Raw genomic sequence first — 21644 nt, 5'->3', positions numbered from 1 at the left:
TTATTTGGCACAATATGAAAGGCAGTCTGAAAATGTTGGAGACACTTTAACACAAGTATACTGAGAGTTAATTTCCAGAGAATCATGCTAAGAGTCATAAAGTCTTGGTAACACCAGGTAACACTGTAAGTTTTTCCTGCTGAATATATTGACGTACATATTTAGATGCATCAGATGCAGATACATAGAGCATCCTTCCTGCTTTCAAAAAAGTTCCCAGTCGATAGGGAGAAAGAACCCACCAGAAAACCAACAAGACCCACTGTGTAACGCTGGTTCCACGTATTCCCCCAGCCCTCAAGGCAAGGCTCAGCCCTCAGTGAATGTCCCAATGTCACAAACAACTATTGGACTGACCTCGGAGGATGGTGGAGGGGGGTTCCTGCTCATGTAGAAAGTGCTGCATTAACAAAAGTAAAGAGGACGTAGGTATAGAGAGAACGAACTAATGTTTATTGCGTTCTGAATGTAACATTTGGTATGTAGGAGATACTCTAGAAATACTTGTTCAGCGAGTAGCGAGTAGCCATCTTGGTGAGAAAAGGATCATCATGGCCATTTTGTAGATGAAGAAACTGAGGCACAGAAAGATGAAATAATAGTTTGAAAGTCATGTAACTAGAAGCGATGGAGTTCGATATCGACCCCAGTTAGATATCGACCCACAGTTATATTCTTTGCCAGCTGTGTGGCTAAGTGCCCACGTGTGGCTGACACAGAGGGTGTCCAGTGAGGGAACAGAGCTGGCCCTGGAGCCAGAGCAGGAACCAGCCTGCAGCCGTCCCTAAATGACATACTGAGGAACATACATGGTCCTCAGTGAGAAGCCACCAAAGATCTTCGAGTAGGAGAGTGACTCTGCTGGCAGTGTGTATTTCAGGGAGACGGGGGTGGGGGGGGGGGAAGGGATAGGGTGGCCGGTCGGGCGGTGGGATGGGGCAGGATTTGAGGGAAAGGAAGGGAGGCAAGATGGGGCTGGGATCTCCAGCTTGAGTGAGGGACGAGGCCATTAGCTGAAACAGGGTATGAGAGAAGGAATGCAGTTGGTGGGCAGAAGATAATATTGGGGCCCTTGCAGGGGACACATCTAAAGAGACACGTAGGAGGGACCGCAGGAAATAAGAGACGGGAGCAAAGGAGAGCCGCTGGAACCAGGAAGGGTTAGACACCTCCAGTCTGCATGTGGCAGTGAGGTTAGAAGGATGAGAGGGGCAGGGAGAGGGGTGGAGAGAAAAGTGAAGAGAAGAAAAGGCAGAGGAGGAATCAGCACTCAGGGCTAAGGAGGGGAGGGCAGGGCGGTGGGAGGAGGCCCGGAGGGAGACAGGTTACACGAGCCGAGGGAAGAGGCAGGTCCCGGTTTGGGCTGATTGAAGGTTCTCGGGAACCTCAGGAATTTCAGCTTCCCAGGAGTGGATGGGGCGAAGCCGGGTCCGGGAGCGGGGGGGTGAGTGGGTGATGAGGCGGCGGGCAAGGTGGGACCCGCCTAGTCTATCAGCGGTGCGCAGCTAGGAGAGCAGAGACTCCGGATAACCGTAGCGGAGCACAGCATGGGGAGAAATCCCAGGGAGATGCCGTGTGGAGTTGCAGCCAGAGCTGGCAGCTGGCGGGGACAGTCACTGCAGAAGAGACGGGAGGCAAGTAGAGTTCTCTCTCTCCCACTTCTGGGCAATGCAGGTTTCTGAGCATGGGGGGGGGGGGGGGGATGAGACTGAGCAGCAGCGTCCTCTGTAACATTGGTAAGAGACGGGAATATGGCAATATTACTGTTTTAGGGGTATGTCCTGCTGACTATTTTACAATGACATTCTCTTTGGAAGGGATACGAATAGGACCGGATTTATAGCAGAGACAGTAGCAGGTGGCTGAAGTGTCTCAATTCGTGAAGCAGCCTGTCTAGGCTCAGAGCACAGCCCTACCCCTTCCTGCGCGGCGTGTGGCAGAAGGCAACATATTTAACCTCACTGTTGCCCCGTTTCCTCATCTGAAAACAAGAGTAATAACAGGACCACCTGATAGGATTGTTGGAGCATTATTTAAACTGAATAAACACTGTGAGTGACCTGGAACAATGCCTGGCACGGAGCCAGCCCCATGGAAGTATTTTCCTGCGACTGTTAATTGTTATGCTAAGGATCTGGGGTGTCAGCGCTGGAAAGAACCCTGGGGTTCAACTGACCACAGTCTTTCCACCTGCTGCCAGCCTATGCTGCTGCTATGGTTGCTTTGGCTGTTTTTCATCAACATGAAGTTCTCTTAGCTTTGCGTGTAACAGAAGCTGTAAATTAGTATTTGCTTTTCCAGATTAGAAGAGGCCGTTCTTAAGTGGAAAAACAGCGGCTTCTCCTGCAGGGTAATGAGGAAGAAGACACCTTTTAGGAGAAACTGGTCGGGGTATAGTAAAACTCTGAAGCACAGTGCTCATCGTGGTATAACAAAATAATTATAACACGGCAGGGGGAGGAGGGTCTACATGCTATTAAATATATTATTGTTTTGGTATATTTTAACTGGTTAGGAAGGCTATACTTATGCTTCGTATCTTTCTTAAAAATTCTTCCTCTAAAATACTCCGAAGCACCAAAGTGGAAACATCTGGTACCAGGCAGTATGCAAAAAATAACCTGTTACCTTTCAGCTGTTTTTGATGGCAGCTGAGGTTATTTGGAATTGCTCTCCCTCACTGCCACCTGCTGGTCAAGGCCCAGTCCAACTTACGGTCCCAGGACCGCGGGGTTGGGCTTCTGAGGGCTCCCCAGAGGTTGCAAAAAGAGGCCCTCATTTCTTCCTATTAAGAAAATACATTGCCATTAAAATTTGTTTTATTAAAAAATTTTTTTAATGTTTTTGTTTTTGGGACAGAGAGAGAGAGAGACAGAGCATGAGTGGGGAAGGGGCACAGAGAGAGAGAGGGAGACACAGAATCTGCAACAAGCTCCAGGCTCTGAGCTGTCAGCACAGAGCCCAATGCGGGGCTTGAACCCAAGAGATCATGACCTGAGCTGAACTAAGGCCCTTAACCGACTGAGCCACCCAGGTGCCCCTATTGCCATTTAAATTTAAATCCAGGGCCAGGTCCTGGTTTTGTGAGACCTGTAGCTCATTCAATTTGAGGGACCCTCTTCAAGATGAAAGAATCCAAAATTACAAATACAAAATCAGATACGGAAGAGAGTATCTTAAAATGAGAAATGATCACAAGTTACAAGTCTCAAAAAGTGGACAACTACTACAAACATCACACAATCCAGAAAAAGAAAGTATTTTTTTTATTAATTAACTGTCTCACACGCCTCTCTTAACACTTTTCCCCGACATGTAAACAATTATTTGTCTCTTCATAAAAAATGATTTTGTAATATTTTCTATGTGAGAGTAGAAAGATAGTTCACATTTTCTTCCATCATGGCTCAATGACATTTGTTTACTACTGACAGTTGAGAAGAATTTTCCTCAGCTTCACAATTCATTTGTAATGTCATGTATACATTGAGGTTTGTGGTCAAATCTGGGGAAGTCTGTCATTCATATATCTGCTATATGATTTCAGGAAATTTTCTAGCTTTCTTGTACGGTGTCTAATCTAAAAATTTAAAAATGGTTATTTATTTTTGAGAGAGAGAGAGAGAGAGACAGAGCACAAGCGAGGGAAGGGCAGAGAGAGAGGGAGACACAGAATCTGAAGCAGGCTCCAGGCTCCGAGCTGTCAGCACAGAGCCTGGCATGGGGCGTGAATTCACGAGTTCATGACCTGAGCCGAATTTGGATACTCAATCGACTGAGCCGCCCAGGCACCCCAGTGCAGTGTCTAATTTAAAATACTGTTGCGGGCGCCTGTATGGCTCAGTCAATTAAGCATCTGATTTCGGCTCGGGTCACGATTTCACAGTTCGTGAATTCGAGCCCGGTGTCCAATTCTTTGCTGTCAGCATAGAGCCCACCTCAGATCCTCTGCCTTTCCTTTTGGGAGTATACTGTGACTTCTGATCTTTTCAGATGCCACTCTTTCATGACAAGTTAGCAAGAAATTTAAATATCTTTCCAATTTACATATGCTTCTTTTCCTCTTCATTCGTGGGATTGTTAAACGATCTGAAAACCTATATATTACTTCTATTTGAAATTTACCTTTTCCTCTTGATGCATTACTGCTTTTGGTATGATCTGAAAAGAATTTTTTGTCACAAGTTTGCTTCTCAATGTCAGACTAATTTCCATTGATTTCATTCTTCATAGTAACCACTTTTGTTTCATATTCTTCTAAGTTTTTAATCTGAATTTTCTTTCAAAAGAAAAACTATGTGAGGTGAGGGATATGTTAAGTAACTTTATTTATTGGGGCAGTCATTTCACAACATCTACATACATCAATCCATCACACTGTATACCTTAAATTTATGGAGTTTTATCTGTCAATTACACCTCAATAAAGCTAGACAGTTTTTTTCTTCTGGTTCTTTAATAAATAAGAAGTCCAATGATATCTGTTGTGTCTTACTCATTTTACTGAAACTTTCCAAAACACTTTCCAAATTGCAAGTGACACGACATATTCCCCACTCAATTCCTCCTTAGCGGGATCCCAAAATTTCTTGCAGATGCTCTAATACCCTTGCAGCAGGGAAATGTGACAGACAGGAAGTTGGAGTGGAAAGGGACAGTGGGCTGTCTGCACCAACTGTGGTTAAAATAGTTTATCTTTGGGACGCCTGGGTGGCTCAGTCGGTTAAGTGTCCGACTTCAGCTCAGGTCATGATCTCGCGGTCCGTGAGTTCGAGCCCCGCGTTGGGCTCTGGGCTGACGGCTCAGAGCCTGGAGCCTGCTTCCGATTCTGTGTCTCCCTCTCTCTCTGCCCCTCCCCCGTTCATGCTCTGTCTCTCTCTGTCTCAAAAATAAATAAACGTTAAAAAAAATTAAAAAAAAAAAGTTTATCTTTGCAAATTGTATGTAAACGTATGCCCATGAGAGCACATTGCTGGGGCCCTTTGCAGGGGTCACTGGGTCCACTGGAAATCTCCACACCTTACTGTAATTACTTCTGTTCCCAGGAAGTGCCGCGGTGTGTGGACAGCTTTGTGTCACTTCCTGATTCTGTTCTGCGGTTCCTGTCTGTGCAGAAAACTGCTTTAATTTAGATCAGGTAGATGGAAAGTCATGCTAAAGTAGAGAAAATTCAGAAATAGGAAATATTTTTAAATACACATTTTAAGGTATAGGCTAGAAAATAAGAGACTGGTCTGGTTTTGTCCCTGAAACAGCTTGACCTTGATTCATCTGTAAAGTGACTTTACTCGTCTGTAAAGTGAGAGTACTTGGGTATCCGCTGAACTAAATAACTAGATGATTTCTAAGATCCTTTATAACTCAAAAACTCTGTGAACTTGATGTATACATAAATACACATACACTGAGCTGTTTCTAAGAAGAGAACAAATCAGACCTTTTTCTCAAAAATGAACTTGCAGTAATTATTTATAATTAGGGGGATCATTTCTTATTTGTGTGCTACTAATCTTGAACATTTTGGTTATAATAAGTGGTCTAAACATTTGCTTTAGTCACAATCTTAATATTATAGATTCTTCTGTTATAGTACACAATTTACTTATAGCTCAGTTCCATGGTGATTACTAGTGACTTATATTGTCCAATGAATGTTTTATATATATATATATACATATATATATATGTATATATGTTATATATATATATATATATATAAATAATAAATATATACATATATAGTATTAGCAGTACTAGCAAAACATCATTGTCTCATTAGACTTTCTTTTGTATTGTTGAAAAATAATGAAACTTCTAGGGGAAAATGTTGTTTTGAAAATAAATAAAAGATAAAAGTCTTTTGCTTTAACCGGCTTTGCATTCCCAAATTGTATTGTCTCTTAGAAAGATTGATGCTATTTCCACCTCGCCCAGCCAGTTTGCAAATCTTCAGATTTCTTCTTTCTTTTTTTTAAATTTAAATTTTAGTTAGTTAACACATAGTGCAATATTGGTTTGAGGATGAGAATTCAGTGATTCATCACTTACAAACAACACCCAGTGCTCATCCCAACATGTGTCCTCCTTAATCCCCATCACCCATCTAGTCCATCTCCCACCCACCTCCCTCCATCAGCTCCGTTTGTTCTCTATTGTTAAGAATCTCATGTGGTTTGTTTCCCTCTCTTCTCCCCTCACCTTCCCATTATAATCATCTGTTTCATTTCTTCAATTCCACATATGAGTAAAATCATATGGGATTTGTCTTCCTCTGATTGACTTATTTCGTTTAGCGTAGTACATTCTAGCTCCATCCGTGTCATTGCAAATGGCAATATTTCATTATTTTTGATGGCTGAGTAATATTCCTTTTATATATATACTGCATCTTCTTTATCCATTCATCAGTCAATGGACGTTTGGGCTCCATAGTTTGGCTATTGTTGACAGTGCTGCTATAAACTTTGGGGTGGGTGCAACCCTTTGAATCTATGTCTTTGTATCCTTTGGGTAAATACCTAATAGTGCAATTATTGGATTATAGGGTAGTTCTGGTTTCAGTTTTTTTGAGGAATCTCCATACTGTTCTCCAGAGTGGCTGCACCAGTTTGCATTTCCACCAACAGTGCAAGAGGGTTCCCCTTTCTCTGCATCCTTGCCAACACCTGTTCTTTCTTGAGTTGTTAATTTAAGCCATACTGACAGGTGTGAGGTGGTATCTCATCATGGTTTTGGTTTGTATCTCCCTGATGATGAGTCATGTTAAGCATCTTTTCATGTGTCTGTTAGCCATCTGTATATCTTCTCCGGAGGAGTGTCTATTCATGTCTTCTGCCCATTTCTTAACTGGCTTGTTTTTTGGGTGTTGAGTTTGATAAGTTCTTTATAGATTTTGGGTACAAAGGCTTTGGATTTCTGAAAGCAATGTTGGATTTCAGAATTTATTCTGAAATATCCAAAATGTTGGATCCTTGATTTATTCTCTCCCAGAAGGTCCTGGGCTCATTGTGCAAATTCATTTCATCTCTCTCCAGCAACATGCTTTGCACTCTAGAGATCTCTGGGAATTGCAGTGCTGGGGTTCATTCCTTCTGATGCACCCTTTGCCCTCCTCCAACGCCACCTAGACAATGTATATCATATGATCAGATTATTTTCCTGAGGACAAGAAGGTGCACTGAAGCTTCCATCACCAGAGAGGATCAGCTAGAATAACTGAGCACCTCTGTTCAATGGACCTCTTATTTCAAGTTGACCTTGGTAAGTTCCCCATCACATAGGCAATCCAGTGCACACATGGTTCATAATGCCACATATTGGGGGAGGGACTTCTTGGCCCCTCAGGACACCTAATAGGCAACACATCTTGCTTCTCATGCATCCTGCTCAAATGTCTCCAAGGTGCTATTGATTTGGGAAGGAGTTCCTAGCATACAATACTCAGTCCTTCCTCCTCCCTTTCTCTCTGGAATCAATCTGCAGAAAGCAGGTACTCTGTTCTGCAACTGGCCACCCAATGAAGGGTTTGCCCGGTGGGTGGAGACCTGTGGTTTCCTAGGGTGCTTTGTAGCTGTGTGGGTGAGTCTGCCTACTTCTTTCATTGTTATTAAGACATCTAGGGTTGTTGCCAATCTAAACCACATGCTCCCATTCAGCTTTTTACCTGTAATTAAGCCGTTAATTTTTAAATCTCCATCTGCTTGGGGGCGCCTGGGTGGCTCAGTCGGTTAAGCATCCGACTTCGGCTCAGGTCATGATCTCACAGTCCGTGAGTTCGAGCCCCACGTTGGGCTCTGTGCTGACAGCTCAGAGCCTGGAGCCTGTTTCAGATTCTGTGTCTCCCTCTCTCTCTGCTCCTCCCCTGTTCATGCTCTGTCTCTCTCTGTCTCAAAAATAAATAAACGTTAAAAAAAAAATTAAAAAAAAAATCTCCATCTGCTTGTTTCCTTTGTATTTCTCAGTTGGTTTAGGTATTGGGTGGGGGAAAATGGTGCTATTTATTGATTCCTTCAAACCTCCACACCATGTGCCAAGACACAGGGAACTGCATTAATCAAGATAGAGTTCCTTCCCAAGGTGAGTGGACAATCTAGAAACTATGAAGATGTAAAAATGACAAATTTACATGGGTAACATTCACCCCAAACTGAGCAAGCCCAACTCTTTCCCCCTTTATCCACCAGCACAAGCTATTCTTCCTCTGGATGAGCCATCGGGGCTACTCCTGGACATAACTGTGTATGATGAAGCTAATGGTGTGGGCAGTGTTGCAAAATATTTTCTTTGTGTGTGTTAGAATGGGAGAAAATAGACAGGAGATGAGAGAAAAGGAGGAGGGAGCTAACTGGTGTGAGGAATAAGTTTAGGAATTCCCTGAGCCTGCACCAATGGGTTACTAAGGCATAAAGAATTAGAAAGCCATAGGATGTTCACACCCAAGTTTGGGTAAACAAGATTAGGTAAATAAGATTAGGTAAGGCGGGGTAAAGGCCCCAGTAGGACAAGGTATATGTCCAGTAGGTATATGAGGTAAACAAGATTAGGTATTCAGGGTGGAAATCCCCCCTCCCCCCAACTTAGTACTATAGAAGAATGCTGCTTTCCCAGGAAGGAACGACCAAATTAGGTAAACAGGTAAATAGGGCTATAGACAGTTGCCCAGAGTGGAGCTAATTAGCAAAAGATAGGTGCCCTGTTGACCCTGAGGTAGCATGCTCTCTTTCTTGTCCCCTAGGCCAGTTTAGGTAAACAGAGGTGGTGCCTCACATCTGCTCTAAACAACCTTCTGCCCTATTTTGTTTTGTATTGACCCAAACCCCTAACACCACATATCTTCAAAACCCCCTTTCCCTGACGCCCATGACTTAATGTTCCCGATTTCATTGTCTCTTTGTGCACATCCATCACCATGTTTGTAAGCCTTCTGATCCTAATAAAAATGGAGCAAGAACGCTTACTCGGGGCTCTTGTCTTCTCCCGGACATTAGCCTCTCTCGCATTTTTAGCCCTGCGTCCCACTTTCTTGCTGGACAAGAAAGAACTCCAGACCCAGAATCTACAACAAACTGGAACTATTTCAGGTTGATTCTGGTCCTGAACGTGTTTTAACTTGCCAGGGAGCAGTGGAGTACATTATCACATCTGTCTAGTCCTTTTCACACAAGTCAGCAAACTTCATTTGAGCCTGTGTTCAGTGGCAGGTACATTTCACATTCTTCGTCTTTGGGTTCAAGGTTTCTTCGTTAGACTGTGCTGGCATGCTTGGTGAAACTTCTGTTTTAGATCTACTGATCACTCCCTGAATTCCATATACAAGTTTGCTTTTCCTGACTTTGTCCCTTTTCTAGATGTCATTCTGCTTATCTGGAATGGGCTTCTCCCAATCCCTGCCTTTTGGAATCCCCTTCCTACCTGCAAGCCCATCTGCCTTGATTATCCTAGCAATGTGAGATTTTGCTCTGAGGAGGACGATTTCTTTTCTCTACTTAAATCTGTTTCCTTAATGAGCTACCTGTTTGAACTTCATTTTCTTCTTGAAGTTTCTCTAGTGGGGCCCCTGAATTGTTTTTTTCATAGTTTTGTCGTGTAGGAGTCTACTAGGAAGTGATTTCATAAACACAGAAGCGATCTCTTACACTTCTCAAAAGACACACCTATGGATTTCTATTTGATTCATTTGCTCAAGTATTTTGTTTCAGCTCAGGTTGCATACTCTTGCAGGGATGTTATTTTGCATCTCCCGAGATGCTTATTTAACAACTGGTGTTCAGTTAATGGCAGAAAAGAATGGACAAACCTCCTTCCTCCTCCAGCAAATTCTGGAGCAAATTCTCCTCCAGCAAAGACACACGACAAAGAAATCTACTATGAGCCTCAAGTGCTCTATCCTGAAACTTCATAAGCATTCTGCATCCTTCTCTGTAGTATATCCACATCTATTTTAACATAAAAATGTGATGAAATGCTTACATGTCATGAAAGACATGTGATATTGAATTGCCGAGTCTCCATATTCTCTGATACACTGCTGCTCAGCCCTGTTGTTTATTCCAGTTTGAGAAGCACGGCTCAATAGATGTTCAACAAATATTTATTGGATGAATATATGATATCCAAATTGGACAATACTAATACTAGGTAACTCTTTCTGGAAATTTATTATTTTGGGTCACAGTCTTCCAAGGGAGCTCACCTTTGTAGGTGGGCAAATGGAGGCTCAGGCATGTAAACGAGCATCACATTATGCTACAAGTAAATAGACTCTAACAGCCATGCCTCCAAGGGCCTGCAGGCCTACTCCGTCCTGTGAGGATTTGCAGCACTTTCCACCCTGGGCTGTTAGTACTTGAGCAATTCCACTCGACCACTGGACCATGAGCTCCTCCCTTGTGGGACTATGTCTTGATGCCCTCTGTGCACTCGGGGATGACGACATCCCCTCCCACACAGAGGGCTTCCAGGAAATGCTAGAATGAATAAGTAAAAATGTATAAAATGGGGCGCCTGGGTGGCTCAGTCGGTTGAGTGTCCGACTTCGGCTCAGGTCATGATCTCTTGTTCCATGAGTTCAAGCCCCGCATCAGGCTCTGTGCTGACAGCTCAGAGCCTGGAGCCTGCTTCAGATTCTATGTCTCCTTCTCTCTCTGCCCCTCCCCCGCTCGCACCCTGTCCCTCTCTCTCTCTCTCTCTCTCTCTCTCTCTCTCAAAACATAAATAAACATCAAAAAACATTTTTTTAATGTATAAAATGTATTCTTGACTTTCCAGGCCTGTCTCCTAAGTAAGTCTCCTTTGTGACCTGTGCTAAAATAGTGCTCTTGATGATAAGTTTCATTGAAAGAAAACCTAATGCTTATATTGCATTGTGAACTCATTATTTCTCAAGACTTTCTCATTGTATTTTTACTGTATTGAACATGTTCACTCAAGCAGATCTTCTTTACTTTGGCCAACATGACTGATTTCCTTTCAACTCTTCGAGAAACCCCCGTGTCCCAGGCCACAGTAATTGTTTCTGCTGGTCTCTGAGAAGGGGCACTTCCTGCTCTGCTGTTGCAGGAACACAACCTGCCTTGTGTCCTGTGGGGATGATCGTAATCTTACAGGTGTAAGAGTGACTGAGTATAAACTGGCTCCAGGTAGATATAACGAGAATCCATTGCTAACTATTTGATAGGCACAGAATGAAATTCTACAAGTTATACTGGTTTTTATTTATTTTTTTTTATTTATTTTTTATTTTTTTTAATTTTTTTTTTTTTCAACGTTTATTTATTTTTGGGACAGAGAGAGACAGAGCATGAACGGGGGAGGGACAGAGAGAGAGGGAGACACAGAATCGGAAACAGGCTCCAGGCTCTGAGCCATCAGCCCAGAGCCTGACGCGGGGCTCGAACTCACGGACCGTGAGATCGTGACCTGGCTGAAGTCGGACGCTTAACCGACTGCGCCACCCAGGCGCCCCAAGTTATACTGGTTTTTAAAAACAACTTTATTGAGATACAGTTCACATACCCTAAAATTCCCCTATTTAAAATATATGATTCCATGGCTTTCTGTGTATTCGTAGAGTTGTGCAACCATCACCCCCTGCCCCCCCCAGTTCTGGAACATTTTCATCACCCCGAAAAGAAACTTTGTATCCCCTATCCATCACTCCCTAACCTCTCCCCAGGAAACTAGCGTGCACAATGAGAAAGCTCTGTTGCAATTACAAAAAGGTATTTTGTTTGAATATGAGCTAGTCAAGACTATTGTGTTTTCAAGTGACAGAAACCTGAATCATGCTGGCTTGGGCAAATGGGAGGATTTATTGTCTAACAGGTTCCATGGACGCATTGAACAAGCAAACTATGGGAAGGCCATACATGCAGCTGGATCTTAGAAACATAGAATGAGGGACTTGAACACTTGCCAAGACTGTTCTTTCTTCTCTGCCCTTCTTTTCATGTGGTCATTTTTCCCAGTGCAAAGCACTTTCTTCTGCAAGGTGGGAGACATGCACCACTTCCCTGCCTTACATTGTGTGACATCCACCACCAATGAAGCTAACTAATTCCGAAGCCTAAAGCCACCAACACGGACAGAATTCCCATGGAAGACAACAGGCCAGCCTTCAAAAGTCATTAATCTGTGGGATGGGTTTTCATCTGTGGGTGGTGCTGATATTATGCTTCAAATTGGGTATAACTTATCAAACAGAAGCGCTGGTTGGTGAGACCCAGCATCTGGGTTGCAAATTGAAGATATAAACGTCATAAAAATTAAGATGCATGGTTACTTCACACCATGTCCTTAAAATACAATAACAATCATGATGCAGACATAAAGTATAATAAAATATGTGTAAGAATAAAGTGAAAAACCAGGGTAAAATAAGCAAAGAATGTCAATGCAATCATATGATGGAGTTCTGGTCAATGAGATGTAAGCGGAAGCAGTGGGTGCAACTTTGAGGGAATGTCCTTCAAGGGCCATCGTTTCTCCTTCTCCTCTTTCCTTATTCTTAGTTTTTTTTTTTTTTAATGTTTATTTATTTTTGAGACAGAGAGACAGAGCATGAATGGGGGAGGGGCAGAGAGAGAGGGAGACACAGAATCCGAAGCAGGCTCCAGCCTCTGAGCCATCAGCCCAAAGCCCGACGTGGGGCTCGAACTCACGGACTGTGATATCGTGACCTGAGCTGAAGTCGGACGCTTAACCGACTGAGCCACCCAGGCGCCCCACCTCTTTCCTTATTCTTGTTGGCTTGAATGAGCATATGAAGTCTGGAGCAGAAGCAGTTATCCTGGGTCATGAAGTGGGATCTGCCCATTGAGGATGGTGAGCTACAAGATAGAGCCTAGGTTCCTGATGACTGTGGAGCCATCAAACGAACCCAGGGTTATTGATGCTGACATTCATGTGAGACAGACAAAACCCCAACTTGTTGAAGTCACTGCTATTTTGGAATTTGTGCCATTTTTGGTCAAGCCTTGGGATGAATCATTGCAATGATATGTTTCCTATTCTGATAATTTCTCAATCTCAGGGGATTGTATTGGCAGGGTGGATAATAACATTTGCAGATAAAGCCTCAAAAAACCTATGTGCTTTCTATGTCCTCTTTCTCAGGAAGTCACTGGAGTAAACCAGTCAAGAGGAAGACATGGAATCCTGGGAACAGGGAGTCCAACACAGAAGAGAGGTAAAAGGAGTATCTCCCATGGCGCTGATGGGAAGCTCCAGGACAAGAGCCCCGGAGAAGCCTGGAAGGCAGCCTGCCATGACTGGAGCAGAAGAGTGGAGGGAACCAGGAGAGATGATTCCAGGGGAAGAAGGGAACTGGTAGGATATCTCATGGGTTTGACTATCAGGAAGTTTTACAACTCTGGGGATAGTTTGGGAATGTATCTGTGGTTGTCACAGGTAAGTAAACGAAAAAAAATTAAATCAATCAATTATAAACTAAAGAGGACACAAAAACTATAGGAGAAATAAAATAGAATTGCAGTATTCGGCAAGGCTCAGCGGTGACATGATCCTAATACAACAAACACACTGCTAACTTATGAAAAGTTTGTGAAATCATTGTAACAACTGTACTGGATAGAAGGTAAGAATTATGTGTGTGTGTGTATGTGTCTATGTGCATAGGGAGAAGAGATTTAGGCCCGCATGTTCTACAATAAAAAAATCAACAGTGTCCAATATTTTTATTGGACATTTGATACTAAAAAATCAAGAAATAGAAACAGGAAAGTAAATACCAAAAAAACTAGCTAAGGAGTTGAAACTGGTTTCCTCTGAGGGATGCGGATCAAGGGTGGGGAGGGGTGCACCAGGGGAAAGATCTTTTGTCCTTACTATGTGACTCTTAAAACCATATATTCTATTACTTTGATAAGAATAAAGATTAAATTAATGAAATAAAATGATTTGACTATATAATTCCTATGCTCTTTGGAGAGGTTGGATTGAATGTGAGAATATTGGGAAAAAATAAGAAGGGAAGACATTATCAGAGAGGAATAATCTGCAAAATAAAATCCTAGTTTAAAATGATTTATGTAGCTTTGTCTTTGTTATCTATCCATAAGAAAAAATAGTTTTATCCATTCATTCATCAACAAGTGTCTATTGAGGGCCTGGCATATGCCGCGGTTCATACTGAGTGCCAGGCCTCCAAGGATGAACATGGCAGAGTGCCCACCCCCCCAGAGTGTATACTCTAATTTTGGTGCTCCTTTCTCTGTTCACTACAAAGTAACTATAGCATTGCTCTTTTCTCAGAGCCTACTTGGGCCAATCATTTTCCATATAGTAATGCAAACCTTCCCAATGACTCTGCAAAGGACGCTTTACAGATGTGGAAACTGATGCTCAGGAAGGTTAAATCACTTGCCTAATTTCATTGGAAGGCTGGAGTCAAGATCTGAGCCGGGGAGAGACTGATTTAACAACGAATCCTCCCATCACCTTCCCTGACATCCCTGGTGTGGTTAGTGAGGAAATCAGCTTCCATGCATCCAGGGTCTGTTACACACCAGGCACTGGGCAAAGTGCTTTGCATATTTTACACTCATTTATTTTGACCAATATCCAAGAAGACTTTTTCCTCCTTTGGTGCTGAAAATGCCAGTCACTTGCTCCCCTGGGCTTCCTTGCAGTAAGGGCACGTGGTCTAATCTCCATCAATCAGACTTTGACTTAGGAGCCAGTGATGCCAGAGGAAAAGATGGGAGCGCTTCTTTGGCAGCAGGGAAATGTGCCCCTCAGATCACCCTTCAAGAGAATCTTGCTGTGAGGAGTACAATTAGCAGACAGCCTCTGGCATCCACTGAGGCATTGATTCCATGTCTCTAACCAAGCAACTCCATTTAACAGAGGGGAAAAGGGGTGTACAGGGGGGCTGGGCTATTTCTCTCCCATGCAGGATCCTCAAACAGGCTCCTATTCCATCCTGCTGAGACTTCCGCAGCGGTCACTGCAGTCTTAGGTTCTTCTCACCCCATCCTCCTTCCCACCTGCTCTCTTTTCCTGAGTGTCAGACCGGCATCACCCTCTGAAGTCTCTCTCTGCCTACCCCTGCTCCTTCCCCTGTTGTTTTTCATGAGTATTTCCCTCATAAATATCTATGGGGAAATAGGTTCTATTTATGTAAATGGGTTAGAAAAAAGCTTAGGTTGGAAAGCCGCCACCATGGGGCAAAAGCGCCCGGGGTTAGCTAGCGAGATATTATAATGGAATCATGAGTAGCTTGTTATATCACCTGCAGGGAATTACTTTCATCTGACACCAATGTACTATTGTATTTTGATCACAAACTCCGCTTGTCCCCCAGACCCTTTGCTTCTTACACACACAAGTTGATTACTCTCTGATTGTTTTCTTCACGTTCACCGTGTGTGTTAAGATCTTGAGCGCTCAATAAATATGGAGCTGAAACCCCTGTTTGGGGCTTTTGTCTCCTCATAGATGTCAGCCTCTCTCATATTCAATTCTGTGTCTGCTCTCTTTCTGGACAAGCGAGCACCCCAGACGCGTAGTATGCGACAAATATCTTTCACTTCCAATTCTGTCCTGGTGTGTGCTTCCTCCCTAGGGACGTTAACGGACACACCCTCTCTGGAGGTGCTGGCAGATATGACAGCCAGAAAGGGATGATCTGGGGGCCATGGTGGCTCTGATGCCGGTAGCAGGATCAATTGCAGGATAGTTGGGTTTCTGGCATGGACATGTCAGTGCAGCACCTGTGGCTATTGAATATGGGTTGGTTTATCTCTGAAGCCCCATTTAAAAAAATTTTTTTAAGTGTTTGTGTTTGAGAGAGAAGGGGGGAGAGAGAGAGAGAGAGAGACAGAAAGAGGGAGGGAGGGAGGGAGGGAGAATGAGCAGGGGAGGGGCAGAGAGAGAAGGAGACACAGAATCCCAAGCAGGCTCCAGGCTCTGAGCTGTCAGCACAGAGCCCGACATGGAGCTCGAACCCATGGACTGTGAGATCATGACCTGAGCCGAAGTTGGACACTCGACTGACCAAGCCACCCAGGCGCCCCTAAAGCCCCACTCTTAATAACTGTATTATGGTTCCCATTTTTCCAGTTCAAACGAATGTGATGATTTTATAGGTAACCTTAGTTGAAAATCTGATAGAAGACTCTGGCAATTGAGGAGACTGATTTCCCTAGAGAGTGTTTACTGACCAAATATTCATGAGGGGCAGCATCACATTCCTAGAGGACAAATTAGTACAAACATCACACTCACATTTTGTAACCTGATTATTCCTCGTTCTCTTTTTTGTGCCTAGAAGGGCACAGGATGAGTGCTCAATGGCATTCCCTTAAATTTACATACCCACTTAACCAATATGTGGTCATATTGGTTGGGGCAATGCTAGTTCTCTAATGAATAAACCCCAGCATTTCAGTGGCTTAATCACATATACCAGTTCAAGGTTGGTGTTCCCAGTCAATGGACTAGTTTTCCACCTTGTAATGAGTCAAGGACCTAGGCCCCCCTCCTCTTGTGGCTCAGTCTTTCCCTGGGGCCTCATTATCACAAGCAGAAGAGGAGAGAAGGGGAGAGGGCAGCACGTTTCAACCTCCTGTCTGGCAGTGACACATGTCACTTGGTCACATTCCACTGATGAGAACCAGTCACACAAGACCCCGTGGAGATGCCAGAGAGCTGAGAAGTGCAGCCTCTGGCTAGCAGCTCCTTTCCAGTAACAACACTATCCTACGGACAGCGGAGGACAGACAGGAATGTCTGGTAGATAGCCAACCTTCTCTGCCATGGAGAGCTTCCACTTTGCTTCCATTCAAGGAAAGAAACTTAGTCATCCAAAGGGGAGAGAGGCAGGCAACGAGTACTCTGTTTCTTCACAGGGACAAGTTGAAGTCAGCTAATCTCAAGTAAAATCCAGTGCCTTGAAGACATTGGCTAAAGCAAAGCCAAAGATCATCAGCTTCTTAGAGAAGTTCATTACTTTTTTCATTTTGTTAGAGACGTGTAAACTCTCTCTTCTCATGTTTTCTAGGTAGGGAATCTGTTTATTGAATACTATCATAAACAAAGCAACCTCAATATCCATCAAAAGGGGAATGGTTAAGTAAATGATATATAACCATCCTATGAAATAACATGGCCATTTAAAGTCACATTGCAGAAGACTGTTTATGGACAGGAAAAAATATTCTCAATGTATTAGGTAAAAAGAAGCAAATAATCAAAGATAATTAAATAACTACTAATCAATTATTAATTAAAATGTAAAGGACTAACAGAACTATAAATTTTCTGTATATGGCATACTCCCTCTATGTGTGTATATATGTATATTTATATGTGTATATATATATATATATATTTATATGTATATATACATGTATGTGTGTATCCATGCTGTAATAGATTGCATTATTGTTCAAAACCCTTCCTGACTCTTTTGTACAGACTTTGCCCCACTGAGGTCGGCTTGACCACTGTATTTGCTGAGTGTGATTGGAAGAAATGTGGTTTTCCATGAGACCCACAGATAGACGCTGCTCCTTCAGCCTGAGTCCCAGATTCCTGATGATGGAAAGCCGCCGCAGCCGACCCACCATGGACATGTGATGTGAGGGAGTAATAAACATTTGTCATTGTAAAACATGAACTTAGCTTATATGAAGCAGCACAGACCCTTTTAAAAAAATCATGAGCGTAATTGAGAGCTTGAAGTGACATGAAGGATTTTCTTCTTATTTTGCCTCTTCAAAGAAAATCATTTCTGTTTTTTGTTAGACCAGAAGATCTTCATTATTCCATAAAAGTATTATCTTCTAGTAGAGATTCTTGTCTTCTGATACAAATAGTCTCAATATGCTCAGACTGACCTTGACGTGTTCAGGCTCCAAGTAATAGGGAAAGAAGAAAGAAGCAGTGGGCAATGCCATAATGGGTTTCATTCACTTCCATGTAAAATAAGAATGCAAATGGCATTTGGAGGTCAAAGAAGAGATAATGACAAAAATGAAAAGACCATGGCCTTTGAAATTAAATTAAAGCCAGGCAGATTGTAAATACAAAATGTGAGGCAGCAGCAGTGGATTATATATAATAGATGCATTCACAGAGCAGGTCAAACTGAATGGTGCTGATATCAGCTATACAGTAACATATTCTGTATGTAATTAGTAAAAGTTATATCATAACAGTAGTTAAATACCAATGAAATTCAATGGAGAGCAAGCTAATTAAAAGTTCATATAAGCATTCTATTTGACTTATGATATTTGGGAATGAAATTAAAAGCAACTTCATAATTAACCTTCTAAGGGAACAATAATTCAAACTACACTTACAAGCTACATAGGAAAGGATCAGGAATCATGATACATTTTCCCACAATGAGCCACAGAGGGGCAAAATGGTAAATCAGAAAAAATTACTGCAAACACAACTGAAATATTATTATCCCTTTGTAGAGGGTAAGGGGAAAAAAACCTTTGATGAAATTTTCATTGGCATACTGATGCCATTCTTCTCTCTGCAGTTGGAAAAAATTCAGAATATATTGGAGAGTGGCTATTAACATGAGCTCAGGATGGAGAGGCTATTGACGTAATGGTCAAATGAGTACTTACCTACAATATGCTTAGCATGAGGTCAAATATTATGAAGGAATATACAAATAATAATGCAAGCTACCATTTGTTAAATACCGTAAATACCATAGGCGATGTGCTGAGTGCCTTAGTATGAGGTCTATTTAAACCTCAAGTCAACACTGTGTATAAAGTAGGTGTTTATAGCAAAGACAGACAACTGCTCACCATAACTTGGTTTCTTTCCTTTCTGGACCCACAGCTAGACTGCATTTTTCCAGATTCTCTTGAAGTTAGCTGTGATCAAACAGTTAAAGAGGAAAAGAAAATACTAAGACTAAAAACTGAGCTCTGAGTGGAAGAGAAAACACAGTGTATCCTTAATAGAAGCAAAGTTTTCCCTAAAGCTTAGCTTTGAAACCTACATGGCACACAGAGCACTAGGTTAGATGCTTTTCATATGGGTGTATGAAAAATAAACCTGTGTGGGCAAAAAGGGAGGAAAATGCAGTGTCTGCTGTTTATATTCACTGAAGTCCCTCACATGTTGAAGAATGGCTGATACCAAATGACTGAAACTCAGCCAAAACATTTTTACAAAAGAAAATAACCAGAATGAATTGCATTTTCAAAAACGGTCTTCTTTTTTTTTTTTTTTTTAAAAAAACAACAACTATCTTCTTGAGATATAATTCACACACCCATAATTCACCCATTTAACAAGTATTATGCAATATTCTTAGTGTATTCATGGAATTGTGCAACCACTGCCCCAATCTAAGTTTAGAGCGTTTTATCCCCCCTTGAAAGAAACATATACCCACTAATTCCCTTTCCTTTGCCACTTGGCCCCCAGCCCTGAGCAACTATTAATTTACTCTTGGTCACTATAAATTTGCCAGTTTGGAAAATTTCATTTAAATGGAATCATACAATATGTGGCTTACATTGTGATTGGCTTCTTTTACTTAGTGTAACGTTTCCAAGCTGTATTCATCGTGTAGCATATATCAGTACTTTATTCCATTATTGCTAAATATTATTCTATTGTTTGGCCATACCACATCTCGTTTATCCATTCAACGGTTGTCGCGCATTTAGGTTTTCCCACTTTTTGGCTATTCTGAATACTGTTTCTGTGAGCATCTGTGTACAAATTCTGCACTTCCATTTTTCTTAGGTATACATACTCAGGAGCAGTGATAGGTCATATGTTAACTCTATTTAGTCATTTGAGAAATTATCAGACTGTTTTCCAAAGTGGCTACGCCATCTTATATTCCCACAGACAATGTAGAAGGGTTCCACTTTCTCCAAATCTTTGCCAATACTTGTTAGAGTCTGACTTTTTGATTACAGCCATATTAGTGAGTGTAAAGGGGCATCTCGTTGTGGTTTTGACTTGCCTTCCCCTAATGAAATGATTTGAATATTTTTTGCCTGTGTTTATTGGCTACTTGTATATGTTCTTTGGAGAAAGGTCTATCACATCTCTTCATCTTCAAATTGGGTTATTTGTCTTTTCACTGTTGACTTGTATTTTTTTTAATACATATTCTAGATACCAGTTCCTTACCAGATGTATGACTTGACAACACTGTCTCCTAATATGTGCATTGCTTTTCCACTTTTTTGATAGTGTCCTTTAAAGCACAAAAGCTTTTGGGGTGCCTGGGCGGCTCAGTAGGTTGAGCATCTGACTTTGGGTCAGGTCACAATCTCATGGTTCATGGGTTCGAGCCGTTCATCGGGCTCTGTGCTGACAGCTCAGAGCCTGGAGCCTTCTTCGGATTCTGTCTGTCTGTCTGTCTGTCTCTCTCTCTGTCCCTCTTCGGCTTGTGCATGTGCTCTGTCTCTCTCAAAAACAAATAAGTAAACATTAAAAAATGGAAAGCCCAAAAGCTTTTAGTTTTGATGAGGTCCAACTTACCTCTTACGTCTTTTGTTACTTGGGCTTTGGGTGTCATTCTTAAGGATCCACTGCCCAACGTAAGACCCTGAAGATTTACTCTTATGTGTTCTTCTCAGAGTTATAGTTTTATGTCTTACCGTTAGGGCTTTGATCCATTTAGGGTTAGTGTTTGCATATTATGTGAGGTAGGGGTTCTACTTTATTCTTTTTCAGGTGGCTATCCAGTTGTCCTAGAACCATTTGTTGAAAACCATCCGTTTCCCCATGTAATTGTCTTGGCAAGCTTGTTGAAAAGCATCTGACCCCAATGGAGAGGATTTCTTTTGGGGCTCTCAGTTCTATTCCACTGATGTATATGCTATCCTTGTGACAGGAGTACTAGGAAGTAACTAAGTGATTTTGGAACTCTTTGCCTAAAACTCCTATGGACTTTTAGCAACAACTGCTCTTAAGGGATTCTGAGGCTTTTAGGCAACTCATCATTGTTTCATTTCAGAGCAAACTTTCCAGCAGTGATAAATGATAAACTCTTCTAAAAAATTAAAGCGAATTAAAATAAATTGCTCTGAGAAGGTTCAAAAAAAATTTCAAGACATTCTGGGGTGTGGTAATATGCGAGCGAGAAACCACCGGCCTTCTTCACTGGCTCCGCTGTTGATTGGAACTCCTCTCCCTTTCCCCTTAGGGATGGGCACTCTCAGACATCATTATTCATGAAATTGAGGAGGGCAGAGTTTGCACTCACCTCACCTGTTTCCTCTCCCCTGAGCAAGTATTGCAAGGTCTCTACAAGCCATAGAAAATCCTGGAGCCTCTGGGATTTTCGGACCACCCTTCCAGAGCGCAATTTGTTTATCGCCCTGCTGAGGAGTAGCTCAGTCTCGGGAGGCTAATGCCGCCTCCCAAGCGTTAGCCCCGGCTTAAAGAAGGCCCACGGTCCTGTTGTCACCTGATGGCCCCGGGCGCCGGAGCCCGTCCTGCAGGCCCCCTCCCGTCCAGCCTGCGCCTAGCAGCGCACCACCGTGGGGCTCCTTTTAGACCCGGCACTAGCCGCCCGTCCTCCGGGGCTCCGGCAGCGCTCCATCCCCGCGCTGCTCTACGGCCGGGCCGGGCAACCCCACCTTCGCCCCGACAACGGGGTTCCAGGCCCCCGCGAGTCTGCC

This window comes from Panthera pardus, unplaced genomic scaffold, assembly GCF_024362965.1.
Source record: "Panthera pardus isolate Hobbes unplaced genomic scaffold, ASM2436296v1 HiC_scaffold_13, whole genome shotgun sequence".
Taxonomy (NCBI): Eukaryota; Metazoa; Chordata; class Mammalia; order Carnivora; family Felidae; genus Panthera; species Panthera pardus.
The sequence above is the reverse complement of the archived record's forward strand: the minus strand, read 5'-3'. Positions refer to the sequence as shown.